Source organism: Misgurnus anguillicaudatus, chromosome 23 (assembly GCF_027580225.2).
Source record: "Misgurnus anguillicaudatus chromosome 23, ASM2758022v2, whole genome shotgun sequence".
NCBI lineage: Eukaryota > Metazoa > Chordata > Actinopteri > Cypriniformes > Cobitidae > Misgurnus > Misgurnus anguillicaudatus.
In genome coordinates, this window is record NC_073359.2 from 14075478 (window position 1) to 14085426 (window position 9949).

Genomic DNA, 9949 nt, shown 5'->3' on the forward strand with positions numbered 1-9949 from the left:
CTTTTAACTACAGGCTTGTCTAGTTTGTTCTTTTTCCCATCAGTTTTCATGAAGATATATTCTTTACATTATAAATGTATAATTATCTATAATTTACTAGAGAAGCTTATATTTATAGTTGATAATCTTATTTGTAAAAGGTTTAAAAATAAATAGCCAAATAAAATATAGGGTGGGGTTTGTGTCATGTAAATATGTGGGGTATGGCCTCCTGAGTCTGGCAAGCACCGCCTCCGTAGTTCAAAAGGTTGGATTCTCATTTGGGCCCTTACAATTGATTTTCGCGAGGACATCTCTTTCTCTCAGTTATATTAAAGAGGCCTTGTTTTATTTTTCTCAAACAATGGACTCAGGACTCGCTGGTAAGTTATTTTGTTTGTTTTAAATGTTTTATTTATCATGTTTGATATACCAAGTTATCTTCATTTGTAAAAACAGTCTTATTTTGTTTTTATTTTTAACATTTAACAGGCTTTTAAATGTGTATGTATACGATACAGGAATTTTAAAAACGCTACCTCCCTGCCAACATTTTGAACAGATCGACCAGCTTTGTAAGTGTTTTAAGTATATTTTCAAGTAAATTTCCTGAATGATCATATGAGCGCGTTTATGTATGTATATTTTATATTACACGTTTATTCCAAATTAGTGAATTCTACTTTGATAAATATTGAAGAGCAAAGCGACACTAGGACCAGCGATCTGCAAGGTAATACTGTGTTTTAATTATACATTCAGATTTTCTGAAAAACGTGATACTTACATTTTTTTACACTTTTATACCCATAGTTAATAACCCCGCAATAAATGAGGGTTCTCAAGGCTTTAATGAGGGCTGTGAACTGCAAGGTGACTATATTATTTGATCTTTACATCTCTTTAATGTGTATTATTGACTGTTACATGTGTCTTAATTCTTTTTGAAAAAACTTTTCTTTCTGTTTTATACATGTAGATGCTGCATTACTAGTCACACAACCAGGATTTGTACCACAGAAAACCTCTACAAAATCTTCAAGACTTAGTCTTAGTCGGAAACGTAAGCAGGCCCGTTCTAATACCTGTGATAAAAGGGCATGCCCTGCCCATACACTAGTTTCTGATGCGCAACCTCTGGATACTACCACAGATTTCATTAAAACAGTTGGTAAGTGTGATTTATATGACTAAATATTCGATTTTTAAATACTGTGGTGTTGTAGTATACTAATCTTGCTGTATTTAAACAGATTTCTATACAGAAAACCTGTTAGGAGCTGGAGATGTCACAAATTCATGGTATGCAGCGTTGGCTAGGGGCTCAGAAGCTAACGGTGATGCAATAGTACCGGTAGTTAATACCGTACTGTCATCGTCTTTGGACTCGCAGACATCTGTGGCTGTTAATCTGCCAAATGTGGTTGGATGCCAAATGTGTTGAGGATGAATCTTCTGTGATTTTTGAAACATCTCTACCTACAAACCAGGAACATTTCATCAATGAGTTGACAGCCCGAGTGAGAAGACAGGCTGAAGGCATCGCTGCCATAATTTCAAGGTGTACAGATCAAGACGTATTGCTGAGAAGACTGACTGAAGGCATCGCTGCCATAATTTCGTGGTCTAAAGATCAAGAGTTATTGACCAGACTTATATTTGAAGCTCACAAAAAGACTTCTGAAGAACAAAACTTGGTGAACAGAGTGCTGCTTGATCGATTGGTGGACGTTGAAAAAGCCCAGAGAAAGGAATTCGACGTACAGCGAAGCACGGTAATTCTGATTCAACAAGTTAAAGATGCTGTTTCACACAATAATGGTTTATAGTTGAAATAAGTGTTGTTGTTGCTGGGTTTTTATTCTACTATTTTGCAAAGCTGTTTTAAATGTGTTTTTTAAATATGTTTTGATTATTTTTGGTGTTGCTGGGTTTTATTCTACTATTTTGCGAAGCTGTTTTAAATGTGTTTTTAAATATGTTTTGATTATTTTGGTGTTGCTTGGTTTTTTCTACTATTTTGCGAAGCTGTTTTAAATGTGTTTTTAAATATGTATTTGGTTATTTTTGGTGATGCTGGTTTATAGTTGAAATACGTGTTGTTACAGAGGTTTTCTACTATTTTGTGATACCGGTTTAATTGCGATATATATATATTTTTTTTGGGATTGCTAGTTTTATTACGGTTAAGAGTAATTTAAGTGTTTTTTATTTTTTATTTTTGTTTGGCTATATCGACAATGGCTAACGTTAATTTGTAATGCTATTTTGGGTATAATCAGAGAAAATATCTGTGTAATCCTGGAGAAGTTCTAAATATTTTTGAAAATGGCTGGTAAAAGAGTGCATTCAGATGATGATCTACATAGCTGTCAAGAAATACCTACTGTAAGGGCTAGGCATGAGACTGAGGCTGAAATGTTTGCTGCCGCACAAGACCAATTACTTGAAACGGTAAACGAAATGATTCGGTCATATCCATATCAGATTTTAGAACCTGTGCCTGCGAGGGTAGACCTAACATACGAACAAATACGTGAAAGGCAAAATGAAATGAATCGGTCATATGAACAAAGATTTGAAACAAATTTGTTACAAACAGGTTATGGCGTAGTAAATCCTACTGATAATTCTAACACGACAGACACCCTTATGGGTTTAAGTCAGAGTGACGTGGACACGCTAGTGCGTGATGGAGGGACAGTAAGTGATTACACAATAGTCCCGAGACCCTATTTTAATGGTCTAGAAATCCACAGAAATCTAAATTTGCGCAAGATCATAACCACAGATTTGGCAGCGTACACTATATTTGTTCAAAATATTCTGTCGGAAATGGTTTCATTCTCTAGGCAGATAGGAGGTGATAATTGCTTCATTAATATCAGTCTAAAAGGCGACAGTCTCAAATCTGACGTTAACACTATACTGTGTCCCGGTAACGACTATGATGAAAATCGTTTTATCGATCAGTTTGAATCGGTTGCACAAAGTAATGAACAGGTGTTGGTAGATGACAGTTTGCAACTGCATGTATCAATAGCAAGAAGTTTGAATGGAGGGGCTCGTATGTCAGAAATAAAAAGAATTTCACACTGAAAAACAAGTCAGTTGTTAAGAAGTTCCGTGTCGTTTATGTCAAAAGAATATTGAATAAAGATTACACGTCGAGTCTGTTCGGATATTGAAACATGTCTTACGGTAATCTGGGTATGCAAGCTATAGAGGGGTTTGATTTCAGAATTCAGCATCCTTTCTCCATGGTCATTTCAGGGCCCTCATTCTCTGGAAAGACATTCTTTGTAAAAATGCTGTTACAAAACGCTGAGAAAATTGTTTCTAAAAATATTGAAAATATTGTGTTAATTTATGATTGTTGGCAGCCAATGTATGATGATTTGATGAAAATGTTTGACATTAAATTTATTGAAGGAATTCCACAGAATCTAAATGACGACTCTTTGTTTCCACCAAACAAGATACATTTTTTAATTTTAGACGATGTTATGAAAGATGCTAGTGGTAATTCTGAAGTTGAAAGAGTATTTACAAATTATGTACACCACAAAAATTTAAGTGCATTGTATATTGTCCAGAACTTGTTTTGTCAAGGTAAATCCAGCAGGACCATCAGCTTGAACACCAATTATATGGTGCTGTTTAAAAACCCCAGAGATAATACTCAAATTAACGTGTTAGCCAGACAGATGTACCCTCGAAATACTAAATTTTTCATGGAATGTTATGAAGATGCTACCAGCAACCCCTTCGGCTACCTACTGATTGACTTTAAAGCTAAAACTCCAGAGCAGTATCGTCTCAGAACAGATTTGCTTTTAAGAAACCTATCTATTTTAAAGCTATTATTAAAGGCTACACCTCGACAAAGACGTGTTATTTTAGAGGTTGCTACAGACGAGTTCATTGTTACATTGTGCGAAGTAGCTTTAAATGTCCTTCATGGCAATATACCACTCACCCCGCTACAATATCGGAAACTGAAGAGAAGAAGTAACGAAATCAAAATTGTTGCAGATAAGAAGGTTGGCGTTGGTAGAAAAAGAAGGTTAATCAATCAACAAGGAGGTTTTTTGTTACCACTTTTAAGCGTAGCAATACCTTTCATTACCAGTTTGATCACCTCTAAATAAGTATTTGCTGATGGAGTATGCAGAGAAAATGTTTTTAGTTCCGCAACACCAGCTGGATAAGTTGAAAACTGCTCCTCCTCGTGAGTCTATTCAACATACCGTGGAAAATGACTTGGACATGACCATAAGAAATATTCTCTACAGGTCTGATCTGGACACATATGAAAAAGCTAAGATGTATACAGGTGTTTTGCAGAGATTTTTAAACCTTTCTAGACAAGCGGACAGGGAGACCACCACATTAACATTAACTCTTCCACAGCCTGTTCACATTGAAAATGAAAACCCTGTTATGACGGGTCCTGTGAATCCGCCGGATACCTTGTCTAATGTTGCTGATGACATTTTAAAGAATGTTCCACAGAGAAGTGTTAAAAATGTTCGATACATTTTGGATAAATTATCTAAAACTAAGGACATCACATCATGGACTGATTCGGGAGAGTTTGTGTTTAAAGGTAGATTGATTCCTGGATCACACATGCTCGATTTAGTTAAAAGCGTCACAGCCCCTCAAAAGGTCGCTGATGAACGGAGACCTATTGGATGGAACGAGTTTCTGGAGGCATTTGCTATTTTAAATGTACCATTCTCTACTGTGCCTAACCACTATGTCAGACATGTAATTAACTCTTTCAAAAACAAGTCTACTTCAGTTATTACAAACTCGTCTAAGAGGAGTAATAAAAGGAAAAAGAGTCATCAGGGTACACCTCCAGAAAAATCTAATTCTTCAGAGGGGCATGTATTTTCACCCCCTGTTCTTGACAGAGGTCAATGGCTAAATTTTTAAAGACACTGTGAATGTTTATTGTTGTTGTTATCTGTAATGTTGAATGTCGTAAATAAAACCCCCAAAAGCTGTAATACTTGTCATTGGTAGTTATTTATTAAGAAAATACCTACATAAACATTTCACCTGTTTGTACACACTGAATACATTTGAAAACATTTTCATTACAGTTAGATTGTTTTAATCTTTTCACAAATGTAGACACTCTTTTATCATTTTTAATTAAATCATCACTATACATTTTCAGTACATAATCATATTCAAATCCCTTTGTCATATGGTAAAGAAAAAACACACAATGCTGCCCGCATGTGTCTGATGTAAAATCCTGTACTTGCACATTCGAGTGTTGAATCTCCTTAGAATTGAGTTTTAAAAAGTTTTTGATAATTGGTGGAAAACCTTGGTAATCTGGTTTATTGCCAAAACTGTCAAAGAAACATCCTAAACGCTCTTCGTTTATGTAGATGGCTAACCAATGTTGACCGGGAAGTCCAGAAGGATGTGTGTTCAAAATAACCATTGATGGTAATTTCTTTAAAGGCTCTTTCGGTAGATAATCACATGGTAGTACTCCGAGAAAATGAATGTTGCAGGAAATCCGGTCCATAACTGATGTAAGCTGTACAGTATTCATTTTTTGAGTATTAATAGTAGTCAACCAGGACCTGCCGACGATTTGATATTTCTATAACACTGTCAAAAGTAGCGTATAAAATTAAATTTACTGTCCGAGGGAGGGGTTGTCTAAAACGGGCTTCCAGTCTAATATTACCACTCTTAATAAGCGAAATGTGCTGCCCGCACTCCTCATCCGGAGTTAGATTGAATGCGTAGAGTGTATAGCCGTGCAGGAATTCTTCTCTATCAATAGATAGTCCCTGATTTTTAAGATGTCTTCCAGAGGACAGGGCTAACTGATAAAATTCCCTCACTGCAGAACCGCTTCCAAATTCAGGTTGCAACGGTTTTGAAGGAATCTGGACACCATCGGCATAAATGGATAAAAATTCAAGGTCGTAGTTTTTAAATGCAAAGGGGTTTTTATCATACGCCCCCACAAAAGCATCATTATCAACCATCGCTACTACGATAGATTTTGGTAGAGTTCCTAAGAACAAGTTTTCTTGATTGCAGACACGCGATCCTGCAGGTACTGAGAAATTCTTCAGACATACTCTGTCGATAGGGTATTTGGCAGTGGTTGAAAGCAATGCTTGTGCATGCCCCAATCTTACAGGCGGTGATACTGTCACTTTTTTCACAAATAAAGATGCTGACAGGATGTTTAGCTTGTAGGCCGTAGCGTCGCTTCTCATCAGACAAAATTCATCTTTTCCTCTGGTCATACGAACTTTAATATCAACCCCATTAAGCATCAGTTTCTCTTGAAAGAGAATGTCGCTGTGAACAGGTGAGAGAAGTTCGACCACATTACTGGCGTTGGTGAAGGCTGCCCTCTTTGTTAACCCTCGATTTGCCCCCGCAGGATCCGTTACGTCCATATGCCCCGCGGTGTCTTTATAGAACAATGCTGCACTGAAGAGTGTTTCAAGAGCATCTTTCCCATAATTGGTAAGACATTCTATTATCCCGCGATAAGGGTATGTACTAGTACTTTGTGATATAAGTCGGTCCCCCAACCACACATCCACCTGCCCAAAAATCGAACAGCTTGGATAGTTTATAAGGCCCACAGGAGCTCCATCTGCAATATCTGTGCCATCTGGATTTGTGATTTTGAGTCGTAAAAATAACAATGTATTGTTTAGATCCACATAATCCTCCCCCGTTCCGGCAATAAAAAATTCCAGAGGTGTAGAGTCTGAAATCGCTGATAATGGAGGTATTTCTATATATGTATTTTTCTCAATAGCCATCTGAGTCAGCGGTACTGTAAACAGATCCAGCTCTGATTTTAAACATTCTTCTGACATACTGTGTAGTAAAGCCATGGTCTAAAATATTGTCTTTCTTCTCCTTTTTGCTGCCGGACACTTTCCCGACTCCTTACGCTTGCGTTTTACAACTGAAGTTTTTTTCAGATGTCGTTTTCTTTTCTTCTGCGTCTGGCCACTCCTCCGGGCACCTGGGGGTCTAGACACTCTTTTGCTTGCCATTACCATCAGTCCTGAACCTTCTTGACTATTATTGTTATTGTTAAAAGACTGTGACATTGTATGGCTAACAACATCACTTATTATGTTCTTTGCAGCTGATTTAAGATGTGGTTTAGCTATGTTAAACCCACATCTTAGTAATGGTATAGCCATTCTAAAGAGCCCGCGAAAAAGGCCTCCCAACCCCGCTCCATACATAACCCCACCCCCTGCATAGCCAGGAAGCCCATTGCCTGCCTGATTCTGATAATAGGCAACGTAACGCATGGGGTCAGTATTATGATTGTTGTAATATGCCATTTTTTTCCAAACCCTTTAAAAAAGACGTTGTTTCACGGGTCTAAAATGTAATTTAGCACACACCTTTCCGTAGCTAAAACTTATGTCTTGATTTTGATCGTCTTTCACCTGTATACTTATCTCAGTGATAGAAGATTTATTCACCGGTACGTAATGCGGCCTGTCGTACCTAACATTAATAATCTTGTTGTTCTCACCGTCTATATGGACACACCTTAGTAGTGGTACATGATAATCACCAACTGATTGATATTCTATTATATCTGTGTTTATATACATGGTGTAGAATCCTCCATTTATATCTGCTTGATGGGGCGCATACGTCACAGATGTGTAACCGATACCATGGTTGTCATGAGTTGGAGGGTTTGTTTCTATTGCAATCCCCGGTTTTAACCCTAAAATTACTGCCAACTTTCCGAAAAACTTTAGTGACGTCTTTGGGGGTCCTTTTAGAAACACCTTGTTTTTAACGTGGTCAAATCCAAGACTCACACCCGATGGTAGATTTGCATTGATCTCCCTGATCAAGAAAACAATGTCATCATAATATCCAGATTTTATTCTGTAAAGTACGTTCGATGTCTTTTGATCGCCGTTGATGAAGATCTCAATCTCTTTGCCTTCAGCAGGGTAATCAGTGATATGTTTTATACCATTGTCGAGAATAAAGATAGCATCTTCCTCATTAAATGTATACCATGACGTAGGATACTCAAATTCTATCAAGCCCACCTCCCATTCACCTTTCAGATGCATAGTTCTTGCTAAGCTGGTTGTATAATAAGATATTTTATTTCCCGGATAGGCTGCTAACGAAGCATTGCAGGGCAATGTAACATAAAAGCCACCCTCAGCCATGGTAGGTTTTTACACAAATGCATGGCATCTATGCAGGTCCTTTATTTTATTGATGGCTGCACATCAACCAACTCTTTTTCATCGATCCATGATGCAAATTTCGCAGGCCATCCGAGCCATTGTACCAGCAATAATGTTTTGTTTCCTTTCTTCTTCTTGTCTAATATTTTTTCAACTTTAAAGGCTTTGTTTTCACTTACAAGTATCTTTTGTAACTCTTCCTCATAAAAAACGCCTTCGATGACATCCCCATCATAATCACACAATCTGTAAACAGGTGGCTCTCTTGGGATACATGCTGATATAGTGAAAAACTCCTGCGTATAGTTTTCCTCATACCCTCTTGCAAAAGGACCTCTAACTTTAGAAATTCTAACTACGTCACCAACTTTGTATTTAAATATGGGGTTTACACTGTGAGATCGGCTATCACCGTAAAGATTATGTAACACCTCGGATTTGTTTTCTTCGTTTACATCAATCGGCCTCATCTTTATACTTCTATGATAGCTGACGTTGTAGCCACGTGTTATGTCTTGAAGTATATCAATATAGCGCTTTGAGTTTGTAGCCGTTAAATATCTCCACATCCTTCCTCGCAGAGTCCTGTTAAACCTCTCAATTACACTTGATTTTAATTCACTGGATGTTGCAAAATGCGTAATGTTGTACTTCTTCATAAGTTTTTGGAAATGTTTGTTAAAAAATTCCTTCCCCTCATCTGTTTGTATTTTCTCTGGTACACGTCCCTCTTCCAGTATTGATTCAAAGGCTTTAGCAACCTCTACTGCGGACTTGTTTTTTAACACACGTGTCCAAGCATATTTACTAAACAGATCTATACATGTCAACAGAAAATGATTGTTGTCATTTTCCTTAGCATATGCAGACATATCAACTAGATCAGCCTGAAACTGCATATCGATACCATAGACAAATACCCTATTCCTTTTGTATTTTAAAGGTGCAGTTTTATGTAATGTGTAAGCATCTTCGCCGGAGAGCCATTCCGATACTTCATCATTGGTTAAGCGAACACCCGTTTCTTTCAAAACAGCATCTTTTAAACGTTGTTTACCCCCTAAAGAACCTGGGTTTGAAGGCGTGTAATAAATCCTTTTCATTACTTCTTCAGACATATTGTAACACCAGTCTCCACAAACGAATAACACAGAGGTTCAAAGTGGTACAAGTATTTATTGTGAAAGATTTTACATCACAAGTCATCAATGTAGTGTAGAAACTTTATACACATCACAATATTTTTGTCAAGAAGGTAATCAACCAGTGTTTCAATAATTTCACAAACATAATCCTTATCATTACTAGACATTGTAAATACACATAAATCAGTCACATATGTACATATGCATAATATATCAGTAATTCTGATAATGGCACCACATTCAGTCATCAAGTCTAAAATTTTTTTAATAGTTACAGAAATTGAGTCATCCTTGTTAATGCATAAACGCATCAGTGCAGACCAATCATTAGAAATATTTCTTACAACAGACATTTGGTTCTCGAGATTTGTAGGGCGTTTAGCATCCATATCACATCTGTTAACAGGTACAGTTACATCAGAGTTTTCATTAACAATTTTATAAAGTAAGCTGGTCATCTCACATCTAATACGATGTTTAAGTAGACACTTGACCAATCCCGTCACAAAGCATGTATTCCCCATGGTTTTTGTTAGACACAGTCAATATGAATGATACCCTTCCAGCTGTCCACAGCGT

General features: G+C 37.0%; 1 long non-coding RNA gene across 1 annotated transcript; it reads left to right on the top strand.

Moving 5' to 3' along the window:
- Window positions 1-555: 555 nt before the first annotated feature.
- LOC141359279 (uncharacterized) lies at window positions 556-1345 on the top strand. The gene is made up of 3 exons (XR_012365693.1): window positions 556-712; window positions 793-852; window positions 959-1345. It is a non-coding gene; the product is annotated as an uncharacterized lncRNA (long non-coding RNA).
- The last annotated feature ends 8604 nt before the right edge of the window (window positions 1346-9949 follow it).